Source organism: Lactuca serriola, chromosome 8, assembly GCF_051521515.1.
Source record: "Lactuca serriola cultivar US96UC23 chromosome 8, Lser_US96UC23_V15, whole genome shotgun sequence".
NCBI lineage: Eukaryota > Viridiplantae > Streptophyta > Magnoliopsida > Asterales > Asteraceae > Lactuca > Lactuca serriola.
The window spans coordinates 25,906,772-25,925,037 of NC_136415.1; the positions used below are offsets into that span (position 1 = coordinate 25,906,772).

Here is an 18,266-nt window from a genome sequence, read left to right on the forward strand (position 1 = left end):
AGCCGCTATAGTTGTCGTGACTGCCGCTTGGGACATGGCAGCATCGAATTGAGGAGGTGGTGGTGGAGGTGGCGTTGGTGCTTCCGTTTCATTGTTACGTCTTGGATTCCTACGAGGAGGCATCTTTTCCTATAAAAGTCAATAGATAAAAAGATAGTGAGATATCAAGAATGAATATGAATTTGATATCTCTGAACTTAAACACTTAATTCAACAAGAATCTTGTAAGGAATTGAAAATGGATGTCCATTGTAAGTACAAATTTCAACTGGATAGATTAAAATGAAGTGGTTATTTTTCAAAGAGTATGAAAGTACATGTCCGTTGTATTGGTATATTAAGTATATGTAATTTGGATACTTAACCCTAAAGTAAGTCTTTAATAAACCACAATATTGCAAAAGTATCGACATCAAACCGGCCTACCGAAAATAAAAATTTTCGCGGTCGTATTTGAAAAGTATGAAAAATAACACTGGAACATATCGAAAATCCCAAAACTTTGGAATGGAATGTTTATGTAAATTGTAATAACTCTTGTTGAAGTAAAGTGGTCATTATTTTATTGATACTTGATTTATGCATATCCTGAAAGTAGTCTATACATTCAGTATATTAAACTAGAAAGTAGTGTAACACTACTTGCGGCGGTTGCTACGACGGTTACTGGGTTCCGCTTCATCTTGCGATTTCCAGCGCCTTTCTTGGGCAGCTTGATGCTCCCTCAGTCCTATGATCTCTGATTCGGCAACATTAAGTTGCCTTTGAAGGGCTTCAGTATGGTGTTGGGTATCATCTTGCATCTCGTCAAGACGAAGAATATCGGCAACGTTAGCCTGTGCAGCCGCATTCACTTCTAGGATACGATTGATTGACATCCTTGATTGATCAAATTGTCGGGCAATTTGATTCACTATAATTGGAAGAGCTCTGTTGGTTGTTCCTCCTTTTGAGACGTTATAAAAACCCCGTGCCATTCCGTAGGGAGGGCATTGGCCGTCTTGTCGACTCCAATGGTTTATGTATTGGCCCCACTCGGGTATGGGTATTGCTTCCTCTTGTGTAGGGGGATGTATCCCCGGGTTGCAGACTTGTGGCTTTGTATCTGTACCGCTTGATTCGATGTCCTCAAATGGTTCTTCATATGAGTCTTCTTCTGGATCCTCCTCCGTATCTTCCTTCGGATCTTCCACTATCCATCCTTGATTGCCATGATTTGGAAAATAAGGGTCCCTTGGTAGATGATGTCCTGCCATTGTGTCTGTACGAGAATAAGTTTATGAGAAATGCCTGAAAATAAAAATAAAGCATATCAATGTTTATAATATTCTTATAGTATTTTATGTTCTGTTCTTAGAGTTTCTTCGGTAGTTGGTAAGTTTTAGACATGTCACAACACTACTATCACTCCCAAACACATGTTGGTCATGTCTGAAATCAATATAGTTGATCAGGCTATATTAATTCTAGATATGATTACATAACTGCCCGGGTTTAACTGTAATGTTCAACATCCAAATACTTTTAAGTTCTTATGACTATGTACTTGTAGGTATGAGGGTTAGTATACTTCTTGTAAAAATACTTAGAATTCTTAAAAGTATACTTGTAGTCAGAGCTCTCAGCCCCAATGTATTTATAGTTTGTATATCTTTTATGGATTGATATACTGAGTTCACTATAAACAATGCTCTGATACCAATCTGTCACACCCCCAAACCAGACGGCGGAAATGTCCAGGGATGGAGGACTTCATTTGTAGTATCACAACACATGTATCATAGTAATCAAAGCACAAACAACCATTGTATTTAAAAGTATAATATTTACATGTGTTCAATCATTGTATATTGAAACCAAAATAGTTATACAAAAGAAGAAGATAAGACTCATAATACAAGTAATTTGAAAAGAGAGTATCAATAATAAGTTGGGTGAGTACATAAGTCTTTATGTTTGAATGGGTGTCTTTGTATTTTGAATATGAAAACACTTCTAGAAAATCCCATATTTTTTGTGGTATGTGAAAAGTAGTTTTATTCCCATAAAACCGTCCTATTTGTAAACTAATGTATTTGTAAAACTTGTATTTGAGAGTGTGCCTGGCTTCACCAGCTGTTATTGAAAACTATAGTGTACCATTGTACTTTGCATTTTGTAAACTGGTACTTTGAAGATATACTTACGTTTAGTTGTTTATACACTAACGTGTTGTTAATATCTTTTTAATGAGTTATTATAACCATACTAAGACATGAACGCCTGAAAAGAACGTCTGATGAGCGCTTAAACTGTTGATAACAATTGCCACTCATTGGCGTGTATGCCTGACTGTAGCTAGCAGCCTGAGTGCGGGGTTGTCAATCCCGATATAGATCTACACACAACTTGTTTCGATCCCCGGACTGGAGATTCTGGTTATAATTCCAGGGCTTTACCTTGGTTGTCTAAAATGAATTAAACAACCTGAATTGAATGTCTCATAAAAAGCATATAAACGTTACATGTATATTAGTTATGAAAACCCAATCATTCTGAAATAAATGATTGACAGTATGTTCTTGACTTAGTATCCCGAACATGTATTTGATAAGTGTAAACCCTTGATTTGTTTTGAATTAAAACCCTTGTTGCATGTAAAACAGTGTATTCATATGAATTATTGCTCTATGTATCATAAATTATACATATTATAATTTATATGTACTTTATGAATTGGTAAATAACTATTTTTGCATGTAATCCTTTGCTCAACATGTTACAAAGGGTAATTAAATTGATGAAATAACTTTTATTTTTATATACATATACAATTTTATATATAAGTAAAATTTGAACGACCTTCGGCAAATAACCGGTACTATAAGTCCACATCCAAACAAGGAAAAGGACCTAGAATGAATTATTAGTCCTAAGCCTTTTAAATCTTATTTATATTAAATTATATATACAAATATGTATATTTGGGAAAAAAAATATATGTTTATAAAAGAGTTCAATATTTGAAGTATTTTTGATGCTTTAAAATCATTTTATCATGATTTGAAATCATTTATTTATAACACAAAGTTGTTGTGTTATACTTGTATTTCCCCCCTTAAAACAGTGGAAATTATGAAAATGCTGGGGTATGAACTCACTTGATAGGTGGTAATTCGGACAGAGTTTCGTTTCACGAAAAGGAGTTTATTTGTCGAGAAACCGGCTCAAATCGAGCAGAGTTTTGACAGGAGAGAGGATGAATACTCGAGAATTTCGGGGCTTCACGGCTTACTTCGGGCTCGAGTCTTGATACCGGGGCTTTAGGGGTTGTATATGAGCCTAAGGGAGTGGAAAATGTGAAAGAGGGTGAAATTTAGGGTAAAAAAGTGAAATTATTCGGAAGCCCTCGCATGCCCGAAGGCTCGGACCCGAACCTATGCGAGGGTGACACGCGTTTGACAGATGGCGAGGCGAGGGCAGTTCTTCGGACCGGAGGATCGCCGTTGGCTGGCTCGGATTGGACCAACCCTTGGTCCAACGGAAAGACGACACGTGCGAAGGGGGTGTCCGAGGAGCGTGCGAGGGGCGTGCGAGGGGTGTCTCCAGTGTGTCTCATGCGAGGCTGTCAGGTTCTAAGTGGACCTCGGACTTGGTCGAATCAGGAGGTGACACGCGAGGTTGCGGTCCAATCAGAAGAAGCCACGTGGAGGCTCGCATGCGAGGGTGACGTGGCAGTTACTGTTCATGCGAATATTCCCGGTTTTTGTTATTTTTCTTTAATTTTTTGCCAAAACTTGTAAAATTCATAACTTTTGCATACGATCTCCGTTTTTGACGTTCTTTATATGCACGTGTAGGTAAAATTATACTCTACGACTTTCGTTTAGACTTCGTCGGCTAATTTTGAATTTATTTTTAATATTATTATTTTAAACAGAACGGGACGTGAATCCATTATAATTTCGTAACTTCTTCATACGACGTCCGTTTTTGCCTATATTTTTACCGTTGTACTACTAATGACGAGACCTTAAATTCTCGTTTAGGTTGTGTCGGCTAAAAACCACTCGATCTTTATTTCGAGTTTTTAGTTGTACACTGCTTACTGAAACTTAGAAAAATCATAACTTCCTCATACGAAGTCAGATTTTGGCGTTTTTTTATGAAAGTTCTCGGTTTAACATGTGACATCCCCATATTTCTAGGCCAGAAAAGACCGATTTAATTTATGCTTTTTAAAATAAAATCAGAGAAATCTTTTTAAAAGATGTTGCGGAATTGGTCCCCAAACAAAATATAATAAAAGTTTATCAAAACCCTTCATTAAGAAGGTATATGTTTTCCATATATATATCAAAACCTCGGGATGTCATGTTCCGATACAGATCAAAAGCATAAACAAGACATTATTAGCCTTTCAACAATTATTTACAACTACTGGCCTATAATCCAAAAATCTCTCGTCGTTCTTCGACTATGCTCGGGGTCCACTACCTGTAATCATAAAATTGAGTGGGTCAGGCTTGGGAGCCTGGTGAGCATATAGGGTTTTCAACCCACAATAATAATATCCTTTTTAAATTCACCAATCAACAATAACCCTGATTACCCATTCCCGTTGTCCTCACTTTACATCCCTAAACACCTATCACAAGGGACCTAGCCTAAGGATTATCATCGGGATGGACACTACTGCTAAGGGGTTTCCTCAGCCATACATGTCCTTAAGGCAACCATGAGGGGGATGGAGTACGCCACTGAACATTTAATTCATCAACACCTACAAGTTGCGAACCTGCTAGTGTTCCACTGGACTATCTAGAAAGTTCGTGGTCGTCATCTATACTCCGCTAGATGACTACAACAACAACAACAACAACATCGAGGCCTCTCACCATTTTAACACGCATCAACTATTTCATCTACCCATGTTCTACCCAACATATTTTGTAGATAAAAAGCATATACAGTTTAAAACTTGTATAAAACATCAATTCAAGAGTCACCTCGAATAAACAATTAGCATATTTACACATAACACGTATTTCAAGGTAAATACTTCATATCTATGTGTAAATTGAAAGTAACTACACACTCACTTATTTTGGTGAAAATCGGGCAGCAATTCGTTTCCTAAAACGATCGTTTCTAATAAAACCAGAAGTTTTGTTGAGAAACCAGGCTCTGCAAAAGTCGGGCTTCGAAATCGAAAAGATAAATTTTCCGAGCTTCTCGGGCACTTCGTGGGGTATTCCGGGCTTTACAATCGATATCGGGGCTTTGCGGGATGTTAAGATGAAGAAAATATGGGTTTAGGGGTTAAAAGTGGCAATTTCTTAGAAATATCCGAGAAGGCTCGCAGCCTTCTATTTATAGGGTGAAGCTTATGATCGGACGGCTGAGAAGCTTCTGATCCAACGGCTGAGAAGGCTCGCAGGCAAAGGCTCGCACATGGCTCGCACCTGCGAGGGCTCGCTGGCGGCTTCTCAGTGGACCGGAGTCTACTGGTGCACCTGCGAGGCTCGGAGCTAGGTAAAGCGAGGCTCGGAGCTAGGCTAAGCGAGGCTCGGACACACGCGGCAGCAGGGCGAAGCTTCGGCTGGGGAGCTGGCTGCTTCGGATTGGGCCTCCTCCTCGGTCGAATCAGAAGAGGACACGTGACTTCGCATGACTCAGCAGTTTCGGTGACTCAGCAGCCTAGTGACTCAGCAGGACACGTGTCACATTCTAAGCGAGGGTGACGTGGCAAAGTGTGACTATGCGAAATTTCTCGGTTTTCGCGCCAAAACTTCTAAAATCCATAACTTTTGCATACGAGCTCCGTTTTTGACGTTCTTTATATGAACGCGTAGCTAAAATTACGATCTACAACTTCCGTTTAGACTTCGTCGGCTAATTTTGACTTTAAATTTTATATTATTATTTTTAACAGTCCGGGACAGAAAATCCGTTAAAAATTCATAACTTCTTCATCCGATGTCCGTTTTCGTCAGACTTTTTACCGTTGTGCTCCTAATGACGAGACCTTAATTCTTGTTTAGGTTGTGTCGGCTAAAAATTGCTCGATCTAAAATTCGAGTTTTTAGCTGTCTACTGCTACGCTGAAACTTCGAAAAATCATAAATTCCTCATACGAAGTCAGATTTGGGCGTTCTTTTTATCGAAGTTCTTGGTTTAACGAATACTACGACTTTCGTTTAGATTACTAAGGCTAAAAAGTAGTTTATCGAAAACTCACTTTTTACGACATTCAGCACCGTGCTGGTTTTGTCGCGAAACTTCAACAGGTCATAACTTCTTCGTTATAACTCGGATTTTGGTATTCTTTATATCCCCGAAATCCTTGTTTCGACCACTACAACTTTATGTAAAGATATAGGGCTTATCTCACACTTTAATTTTTGGCGCTTATTTTTATTTTTAATTAATTAAGCCCTAATAATTAAGCATAAAACACATAATTCACATAATATTCACATAATTCCTTTTCATTTCTTCAAAATGAGTTACAAAGGTTAACCTAGACTATCAACTCAATATAAATGCCTAGGCTAGAAACACGAGTGTTACAATTCTCTCCCCCTTAGGATGATTCTGTCCCCGGAATCACATATCACCAAACAACTGCGGGTAGCGACTCATCATGTCACTCTCCATTTCCCAAGTGAGATTTGGTCCATTCGTATGTTTCCAGTGCACAAGCACTAAATCGACCATCTTGCGTCGTAACTTCATAGTCTTACGGTCAATGATTGCCTCAGGTTCCTCGATTAACCTCTTGTTTTCATCCAACCTTAACTCAAAAATCGGAATTATGTCGGGCACATCTCCTGTGAACTTTCTCAAATAACACACATGAAAGGTGTTATGAATACCCTCTAGTTCTTCCGGTAACTCTAGCTTGTAAGCTTGAGTCCCGATTCTCTGAAGAACTTTAAATGGTCCAATAAACCTTGGACTCAACTTCCCTCTCTTACCAAATCTTATAAGTCCCTTCCATGGCGAGACTTTAAGTAAAACCGAATTTCTAACATCGAAGGATATCGGTTGTCTTTTCTTGTCAGCATAACTCTTTTGTCGATCTTGAGCAGCTAACATGTTTTCCCTTATCACTTTCAACTTTTCAGCAGTCTCATGGACTATTTCAGGTCCCATAAACTGCTTTTCCCCAGCTTCCAGCCAACATGATGGCGTTCGACACTTTTCCCCATACAAAGCGTGATAAGGTGCCATCTTAATGCTTGAGTGGAAACTATTATTATAGGAGAATTCGACTAAAGGTAAGTGTTCATCCCAGTTACCTTGGAATTCTAGGGTACATGCTCTCAGCATATCTGTGACAACCCAAAATTTCCATTCTGAACGAACCATATCAAGACAATAGAGCTTAGAACAGTTTCAGTGAAATTCCAGACTTCGGGTATAAGTTTGGCAGTTTTTCAGGATTTACACTTAAAGAGATTTCAAGAGAATGGTTGCACTAGGGTTTTATGCAACACTGTTATTCCAACACTCTGTTATATGAGAAATCATTTCAGGAATAAAAATATTTTCTGCCAAAAATATCTCAGGACTATAAATAGAATTCTGAACCAAATTCATTCATTATTCGCATTTCCAACTAGAGAAAAGCCATTTTCTCTCTCACGGATCTTCGGTTTTTTATCCCAAATCGTGAGTACCCCTCTCTAGTAGTATTATATAGCTATAAATGTGCTCATAACATGATTTAGAAGGCTAAATCACTAGATTTAGGAGTTTACTCCCCAAGGTGTTCTTGGGCGGTAAACTACCGAAACAAAGACTAGACCGACCCTTGTGTTATGCTACTGCCTTAGACTCATTTATATGTGTGTTAGGGACATGAAATCAAGCAAGAACCACCCAAGTTTGGGAGTTCACGGCCCAAGAGTTTCTTAGGCCGTAAACTCCAAAATCATACTCTAAATGGTGCTTTCAAGGCACCTAAGGCCTTAGGCTTTTACCTAGACTTGTACCAAATAAATCAAGGGCTTTAAACACATCAAAATCACCTTCCAAAGTGAGTTTACGGCCAAGACATGGTTCTTGGGCCGTAAATTCATTAAAAGGGCACCAAAGAGTGCCAAATGCCTTCATATGCTTTAGGTAAAAGTCTAGAAACTATCCTTCATATACAAGAGACTTGAAAACAACAAAAACACCATTCCAAGGGAGTTTACGGCCGTAAACTCCAAAGGAAATGGCCTTGGGGCCGTAAACTCCTCTAGGGAGTGTTTCTAGACCTTAAACCCTTCCAAGGACTTAACCACCAAGTTGGAATAATTCTAGGGATTATTTAACACCTTAAAACAACCAAAGACATTGAGTCTTGGATTTTACGGCCGTATACTCAAGAGTTTACAACCGTAAACTCCATGTGTGTTGGTATATGAGGAGTAAACTCATATATGGGGTCCTTTGGAACCCTAAACACAAGTGCCTTGTCCCACAATAGCTTAGATGCAATCCTTAGGGCTTAAAACACTTATATAAAGTGTTTATTATGTCTAGGATGTCTTAACTTTATCAATTAGTGATTTGAGACTAATTGAGTGCATATATGGGTGATTATATGTTCATTAGGATCGTAGTGTGTGTACAAGTCCTCACTTGATGCCAACAATCCTACACCGTCTAGTTCATCTAAACTACCAACAACAGGTGAGTTCATACCCCTTAATCAATGTTTTAAATGATTTTAAATGCTTTAATGGGGGCGAATACAAGTAGAAAACAGTATGTTATTAAATCAATCTTATGTATTTTATAACTGTGTTTTCACTCAGTAGATTTCACATATTTCAAAAGGTGTCACATGAAATGGTTTTCTATCTTAAAATACTTTGATAACAAAAGTATTAGTTTTGAAATGTTTATTAAAATAACATCAAGTCACTCTTAATTATTGTTCAAACCTCCTAGATATCTTGCAAAACCATTATTTTACCTTCTTGAATCAAACTATACTTATGCGCATATGTTCATTTATATGTTAGAGATTATAGTTTTCACCCTTCATTTAGTTTCCAATACTCTTGGGTAGCAAGGGTGCATAAATCTACTAGAACAATCAATTACTTTCCAGTTAATTATCATAGGGATAGTTAGAAGAAACAAACATTTATTCCTATTACAAAGAATCACACAAGAGTCAGTTCATTCATGAGTCTATATCAATACCTTACATGATACATGAGTACACTTACTTAGGATTACATGATACATGAATATGTTTACATATAATTACCTGTTACATGAACACACTTACATCAATACCATACAGGAACACTGTTACTTAGGTGCACTATTCTGTATTTACTTACCTGGATACTTGTACTTAGAACTACGAGGGTGATTTATTAGTACTTATTGTGTAAATTATCTTTCCTATCCCAGTTCAATGGGATAATTCGCCGGGACTTACCATTCCGAACCCCACTGATTAGCACCAGTGGTCGATGAACGTCTACGGATGTCTAAGGTTGTCACTTATTTAGTAGTCAGTGACGGGACTAACCATCCCTCTGTCCACTGTTGCAACAGTGGATGAGATGTGAATCTTCGGAGGATCATTAGGTTAGCGATCTGTATTAAGAGATCGATATCGGGACTAACACTCCCTCCACCCTGCTGCCGCTACAGAGGATGAGGGGACACTCTTCGGATGTCCATAGGGTCTATCTTTCGCTTCGGCGATGTCGTGTTTGTCCTGGTAACCCAAGATAATAACACTTACATGATTATATTTTTCCTGTTTACTTTATTTTGTGATACTTTCACATAAACGAGGAGTTAGACTAAGTACTCTAGTACTAGTCAATAGAAAGGAAAAGTTATCATATTACTTACAAAACATTCGGGTCTTGGTAGAAGACTACCTAGTCATTACAAAACATTCGGGTCTTGGTAGAAGACTACTTAGTCATAACAAAACATTCGGGTCTTGGTAGAAGACTACATAGCCATAACAGAACATTAGGGTCCTTGTAGAAAACTATCATATCATTTTCCTATTTTACTTTATTTTGTGAGATATTCACATAAACGATGAGTTAGACTAAGTATTCTTAGTACTAGTCGATAGAAAGGAAAAACTATCATTTTACTTACAAAACGTTTAGGTCTTGGTAGAAGACTATCATATCATTTTCCTATGTTACTTTATTTTGTGATATATTCACATAAACGATGAGTTAGACTAAGTACTCTAAGTACTAGTCGATAGAAAGGAAAACTATCATTTTACTTACAAAACGTTTAGGTCTTGGTAGAAGACTATCATATCATTTTCCTATGTTACTTTATTTTGTGATATATTCACATAAACGATGAGTTAGACTAAGTACTCTTAGTACTAGTCAATAGAAAGGAAAACCTATCATTTTACTGGTCATAACAAAACATTCGGGTCTTGGTAGAAGACCACATTTCATACTTATATCAACTGTTCTATTTAAGGATTTATACGACATTCTTAACAACATTCCAAAACAGGACAATAACACATAAATACTTATGAATTCACCAGCTTTAAAGCTGATACTCGCTTTCAAAATAACTTGTATTCTCAGGTCATCAGTTAGACAGGTGCGATGGCCATGTTACCGGAGAAGATGGAGCACAGACAAGACTCGCCTTATTTTGATTATTCATTTTATTGTCGTACATTATGAAAGAACACACATGTATTAAAACTCTACTTATAATGCAATGGATGATGTTGTTGCTTGTTTATTATATTACACTGTTGTGATACTGTACATGACGTCCTCCACCCCTGAACGTTTCCGCCGTTCGTGGTTTTGGGGTGTGACAGATTGGTATCAGAGCATTGTTTATAGTGAATTAAGTATATCAACCCATAAAAGATATACTAACTATAAATACATAGGGATTAAAACACTCTATCTAAGAGAATGTACTTTTAAATAATAAAATATTTAACAAAGTATACGTGCCTGCATTCATACTAAAATCAGTGTCACAATGACAAGAACAAAAGTATTACGATTGTTGAATATCACAGGTAAGCTCGGGGATGTATGGTCAGTCTTGGGAGTGGCATAGCCTAATCAACTATGCTGTTCCAAAGAGTGATTAGCACATGCCCAAGAATGGTTGTGATATGGCAACAAGTCTAAAAACTTACCAACATCACCACAATGAGAACATTATAACAGAACCTAAATCTAAAATACCATAGGGGTGTTTTGTGTTACTATAAGTACTTTATACTTGAGAACTAAAATGGAATCTTCATTCCTAAGTTGATAATTGATAAGTGGATACGCTAAAGTTATATGTAACTAGGATGTTATAGACTTAGAATCGGTGAAATTTTTGCTTTACCCTTATTCCTTGTGAATTTGGAGTTGAGGTCACTTATTCGAAGGCCTATCCTGTGTTGATTACATATAACTGGTATGCACTTTACAAATAGCGATGGAACTAATGAAGATTTCCTAAATAATTATCTAGATAGTTCATCTAATAATTATTTTCTTACCCCAAATTCTCGCGTAGATAACATGGCTGGATTCCATCCCCACGACAACCTGTTCCTTCCGAACGCAGTTATTGCTGGATGGTTTGGAGAAGAACCAGATAATGATCATCCAATCCCTCTGAATGATCACCATGCTGAAGACCTTTCAGACGATGCCATCTCCGAACCCGAGGTTGAGAACCTACCTCAGGCAGCTCCCTTTTAGATTCCTAACCCTCGTCCGGCTTTTCATGGCTCGACGCCTGAGTGGGTGGAATGTTTGGGAACATGGAGTCAAGGACAAGATCAGCCCATGCCATTTAATGGTGACCGAAGCTTCTATGACCTGAGCAATGGGGGCTCAAAAGACAGAATCATGCCAATTCTGATCCGAAGAGTTGCCCGAAACGAAATTCAGGGCAGGACGGCTCTACAACGTATCGCAGAAGTCAATACAAATGGAGGAATGCATATGCTTTGCACCAGTCGCCTTGAACATGCTCATGAGAGGTCTGAGAGAGACCATGAAACCCTGCTGCAAGCACTGGCTGAATCATGAGCCGAAGTCATGGAACTTCGGGTACGCCAGAGAATGTACGAAAGACACCTACTTGATGTGGAACGCCAAATGGCTGAACTGAGAGTTCACCAGAGTGATGAACGTCGCCAGTAGTAGATGCGTTACTTTATATTCCTTGTTAGAGAGGAATCGTGTTCCTGTCTATGCCCGATGTGGTATTTTCTATAAAACTATCTTGTACTGTAAGTACATTAGTTAGGTCTTTATACTGTCAGGAACTATCCCCTCTAGATATGATGTAAGACCTTTTACAAGGTCATTTTCCCGAACCTGTACGTCATGAATATCAAAGATATTGACAGTCGACTAACTTCTGTGTCGTTCTTTATTCGAATACTCTTATCATACTTTCATTAGAGTCTATTTGAAACATGCTCTAGTCAAGTCATTGGACTATAGCAATTTGACTCTGGCGACATCTCCGAGTCTCTTCTAATGGTTGGATCACGTTATTCGCCAACCATTGATACCTCGGCTAGAACGACAAACATCTTGAGACCATTGTATGAACTTACTTCCGATCTTTTCTAGGACTGCATCATAGGGATGTAGGTCGAACTTTCCTGAACATACTTCCATTCCATACTAGGACTGCATCATAGGGATGTAGGTCGAACTTTAGAGAACATACTTCTATTCTTTTCATGAGCGATCGAACTACGTCTAGGTTCAACCATTTTCGCTCACAAATTTGTTTCCTTTCGTGTAACAGAATCATGTCGTCCAAGAAAGACGATCAGCCCATCAACCAATCACCAACTCTTCAGATTGATGCAGCTACCTTTCAAGCTGCAGTCTCGGCTGTCGTGTCAGCCATTCTGAACCATATGAACGCTAACAACGCAAGTGTTAGCAGGATTGTTAACAACTATTCCCATCCAAGTAACAATCCAATACCCCAGCAAGCAACAAACTACCACGATACCCCGAGTCCTAAGACCAAGAGTATCAAACGAAAGTCTTGGACTAACTCTAAGGACAAGTCGCTTCGAAGGGCGAACAGGAAACAACCACCAGTAACAACCTTCACAGCTATTACATCAGCACCTCCAACTACCATCCCTTCGGAAATCCCAATTGTCCCTAAACCAGCCAACTTTATGCTGGAAGTCTCCCAAAATGCATTAAATGCAGTTTTCACCACCATGGACCTTGTAAGGAGATGCAGTGCTCACACTGCAACAGGAAGGGGCATACAACCCGTTTCTGCAGGACGCCAACAGCTCAGGACGCTCATGTGCCAAACACCAGTGGGAACCAAGTTTGCTACGGTTGTGGCAAAGTAGGTCATTACAAAAGGAACTGTCCAGAGGCAGCAAATGCTGGCACACACGGCAGTATGCTACCGACCACCGCCGTAGGAGAGTCTACTCCGGACCCCCGTTAATGTGATTTAGGCATTTCGTTGTAACAGACTTATGAACCATCCCAAAACTAGTGCAACCAGAGTCTTATCTTTTGCAGGATCCCGTCCGTTTAGGGATGCTCGTGCTGCGTATACTTGTCTTTTGTAATATACCTTGTTCGCAGCAATAGTCTAGTAGTAAATCCTAAGTACGTAACTCTGTAATGGTTGCACTGTTGTGTTTTGTCTGTAACGCCTTATGTTCAAATCTAATGTCTTTAGTTTCCATATGTTTCCGACTTTATCATACGACTCGAGTAAATTTGATCCTCGCAATACCAGCTCCATACGTGCATCTCTCCTCAGAAATCGTCTTTTAGCAAAGCCATTATATCAGAACACCGAAGTACTCATACAAGGAGTACCTTATAGTTCTTTTCCTTTCCGAAGGAATCCCCACAGTATTACTCGTGCAGTACGTCAAGTTCAATTCCAGGATTTATACGGTTGATCTATCACTGAAGAATGTATACATGAGAGTGATATATAATCAATGTTCTACAGGTTTAGAATTGATGATTCCACTTTAACTTCTTTTCTCTCGATGAGATGTGAGATTAAGGAAGAATCAGTCATTCGACTACCTTTTCAGTCTTAATTATATACGACTCGTATACACGAAATTGTGATCATTGAATCACGTATGAATTCTAATATGAACTTCAGGACGGAGACTGTCCAGGAGTACGAGTAATTGCATTGGCATAGGAACAAACTTAGAACCCAATATGACTCTTATAACCATATCGCCTTACGGTCTAAACACCCACGGGAGATACAAGAATAGCCCGGACAACACAGCGAACTACTCAACAAAAGAATTAGAAGACCAGGCTTCTCACCCTTGAGAGCTCCGGTCTTATTCTTACCAGAAGTCGACGGAGTGCATTTTATGTACCTCGACGACCGGAGACTTCATTAAGATTTCCTTTAGAAATTGTTGTCTCTGCCTCGCATAGACGAATTGATTGGGCAAACACAGGGAAAGAATTTCTTCAGAAATGGACCTAAGATCCGAATATCACCAGTTCGAGTGTTAGGGAAGTATGTCCTAAAGGCTACCCTCCGAACTCGATGCGGACACTTCGAGTCCGAAGTGATACCCCTCGGATAGGACCAATACGCCCATAGTATTCATGAGCTGAATGAGTGGAGTACGCCTTTCTTACTGGGATCAGTTCGTCATTTCTCCATGTAATGACTTACTTATCTACCCTCGTCGTAAGAAAGAACCCATAGAAACATTACCCTCGGAGATACTTTCCGCAAAGTTCTCTGAACAAGAGTTTTGGAATTTAGAGTCAAATTTCCTGAGACACACTTTTAGTGTTGTGGAAATTCTTGAGTACTCTGTCGAATTATCCAAAACCGTTGGGAATTTTTCGGCACCATAGTCATCGACGGAAAATTCGCCAAATTTTAGGTCTTACAGACCTACTATCATAGTCCATTCGGAACTCCCCACAAATTTCAGAAACCCTTTCGACTTTGACCCAGCAAGGGATGGCCCTTGACTGGGAAGTAAGCGAGAGAAAGAACCTTTGGAATTCCAAGTGAGAGACCAAATTCTTTAGGAAACCTCACTATGGGAACGGCTTAATACGCTTCGTAAAGCATGGAAAACTAAAATCCAATATAGTTAGGACCTCCGATATTCTTATCAGAATCGGTCCTACGTTTCACAAACTAGACCTACTCCGCGAACTCAGTGACGTACATTTTCCCCTTCGCGTCTCGAACTTGAAACCGTATCCTTCCATTAGGACTTTCGTAATCCCTCTCGACGAGATCGAGATTTATGAGATCCTTGCCTTCGTATTAGAACCGTAGTGACCCTCTACTGAGAGGTCAAGCGGACGAAGCAACGTCGTCGCCCGTTAGTGAAGGTTCGTTGGGATACTAACCGAGAACCCGATTTCACTTAGGAGTGCGAGAACCAATCGATTAGGAAGTTCACATAACGACTCGATCATTCGTACATACTTACTTGTCTAAATTCTAATTTCGGGACAAAATTCCCTTTAACAGGGGGATGATGTGACAACCCGAAATTTCTGTTCAGAACGAACCATATCAAGACAATTGAGCTTAGAACAGTTTTAGTGAAATTCCAGACTTAGGGTATAAGTTTGGCAGTTTTTCAGGATTTACACCTAAGGAGATATCAGGAGAATGGTTGCACTAGGGTTTTGTGCAACATTGTTATTCCAACACTCTGTTATATGAGAAATCATTTCAGGAATAAAAATATTTTCTGCCAAAAATATCTCAGGACTATAAATAAAATTCTGAACCAAATTCATTCATTATTCGCATTTCCAACTAGAGAAAAGCCATTTTCTCTCTCATGGATCTTCGGGTTTTTATCCCAAATCGTGAGTACCCCTCTCTAGTAGTATTATATAGCTTTAAATGTGTTCATAACATGATTTAGAAGGCTAAATCACTAGATTTAGGAGTTTACTCCCCAATGTGTTCTTGGGCGGTAAACTCCCGAAACAAAGCCTAGACCGACCCTTGTGTTATGCTACTGCCTTAGACTCATTTATATGTGTGTTAGGGACATGAAATCAAGCAAGAACCACCCAAGTTTGGGAGTTCACGGCCCAAGAGTTTCTTAGGCCGTAAACTCCAAAATCATACTCTAAATGGTGCTTTCAAGGCACCTAAGGCCTTAGGCTTTTAACTAGACTTGTTCCCAATAAATCAAGGGCTTTAAACACATCAAAATCACCTTCCGAAGTGAGTTTACGGCCAAGACATGGTTCTTGGGCCATAAACTCATTAAAAGGGCACCAAAGAGTGCCAAATGCCTTCATATGCTTTAGGTAAAAGTCTAGAACCTATCCTTCATATACAAGAGACTTGAAAACAACAAAAACACCATTCCAAGGGAGTTTACAGCCGTAAACTCCAAAGGAAATAGCCTTGGGGCCGTAAACTCCTCTAGGGAGTGTTTCTAGACCTTAAACCCTTCCAAGGACTTAACCACTAAGTTGGAATAATTCTAGGGATTATTTAACACCTTAAAACAACCAAACACATTGAGTCTTGGAGTTTACGGCCATAAACTCAAGAGTTTACAACCGTAAAATCCATGTGCCTTGTCCCACAATAGCTTAGATGCAATCCTTAGGGCTTAAAACACTTATATAAAGTGTTTATTATGTATAGGATGTCTTAACTTTATCAATTAGTGATTTGAGACTAATTGAGTGCATATATGGGTGATTATATGTTCATTAGGATCGTAGTGTGTGTACAAGTCCTCACTTGACGCCTAACAATCCTACGCCGTCTAGTTCATCTAAACTACCAACAACATGTGAGTTCATACCCCTTAATCAATGTTTTAAATGATTTTAAATGCTTTAATGGGGGGGGGGGGGGAATACAAGTAGAAAACAATATGTTATTAAATCAATCTTATGTATTTTATAACTATGTTTTCACTCAGTAGATTTCACATATTTCAAAAGGTGTCACATGAAATGGTCTTCTATCTTAAAATACTTTGATAACAAAAGTATTAGTTTTGAAATGTTTATTAAAATAACATCAAGTCACTCTTAATTATTGTTCAAACCTCCTAGATATCTTGCAAAACCATTATTTTACCTTCTTGAATCAAACTATACTTATGCGCATATGTTCATTTATATGTTAGAGATTATAGTTTTCACCCTTCATTTAGTTTCCAATACTCTTGGGTAGCAAGGGTGCATAAATCTACTAGAACAATCAATTACTTTCCAGTTAATTATCATAGGGATAGTTAGAAGAAATAAACATTTATTCCTATTACAAAGAATCACACAAGAGTCAGTTCATTCATGAGTCTATATCAATACCTTACATGATACATGAGTACACTTACTTAGGATTACATGATACATGAATATGTTTACATATAATTACCTGTTACATGAACACACTTACATCAATACCATACAGGAACACTGTTACTTAGGTGCACTATTCTGTATTTACTTACCTGGATACTTGTACTTAGAACTACGAGGGTGATTTATTAGTACTTATTGTGTAAATTATCTTTCCTATCCCAGTTCAATGGGATAATTCGGCGGGACTTACCATTCCGAACCCCACTGATTAGCACCAGTGGTCGATGAACGTCTACGGATGTCTAAGGTTGTCACTTATTTAGTAGTCAGTGACGGGACTAACCATCCCTCTGTCCACTGTTGCAACAGTGGATGAGATGTGAATCTTCGGAGGATCATTAGGTTAGCGATCTGTATTAAGAGATCGATATCGGGACTAACACTCCCTCCACCCTGCTGCCGCTACAGAGGATGAGGGGACACTCTTCGGATGTCCATAGGGTCTATCTTTCGCTTCGGCGATGTCGTGTTTGTCCTGGTAACCCAAGATAATAACACTTACATGATTATATTTTTCCTGTTTACTTTATTTTGTGATACTTTCACATAAACGAGGAGTTAGACTAAGTACTCTAGTACTAGTCAATAGAAAGGAAAAGTTATCATATTACTTACAAAACATTCGGGTCTTGGTAGAAGACTACCTAGTCATTACAAAACATTCGGGTCTTGGTAGAAGACTACTTAGTCATAACAAAACATTCGGGTCTTGGTAGAAGACTACATAGCCATAACAGAACATTAGGGTCCTTGTAGAAAACTATCATATCATTTTCCTATTTTACTTTATTTTGTGAGATATTCACATAAACGATGAGTTAGACTAAGTATTCTTAGTACTAGTCGATAGAAAGGAAAAACTATCATTTTACTTACAAAACGTTTAGG

At 38.7% G+C, this 18,266-nt stretch overlaps 1 pseudogene; it reads right to left on the reverse strand.

The window, feature by feature from the left end:
* Positions 1-638: 638 nt before the first annotated feature.
* The window catches only part of LOC145066736 (putative DUF21 domain-containing protein At3g13070, chloroplastic), a 65,359-nt pseudogene continuing 47,731 nt past the window's right edge, over positions 639-18,266 (reverse strand).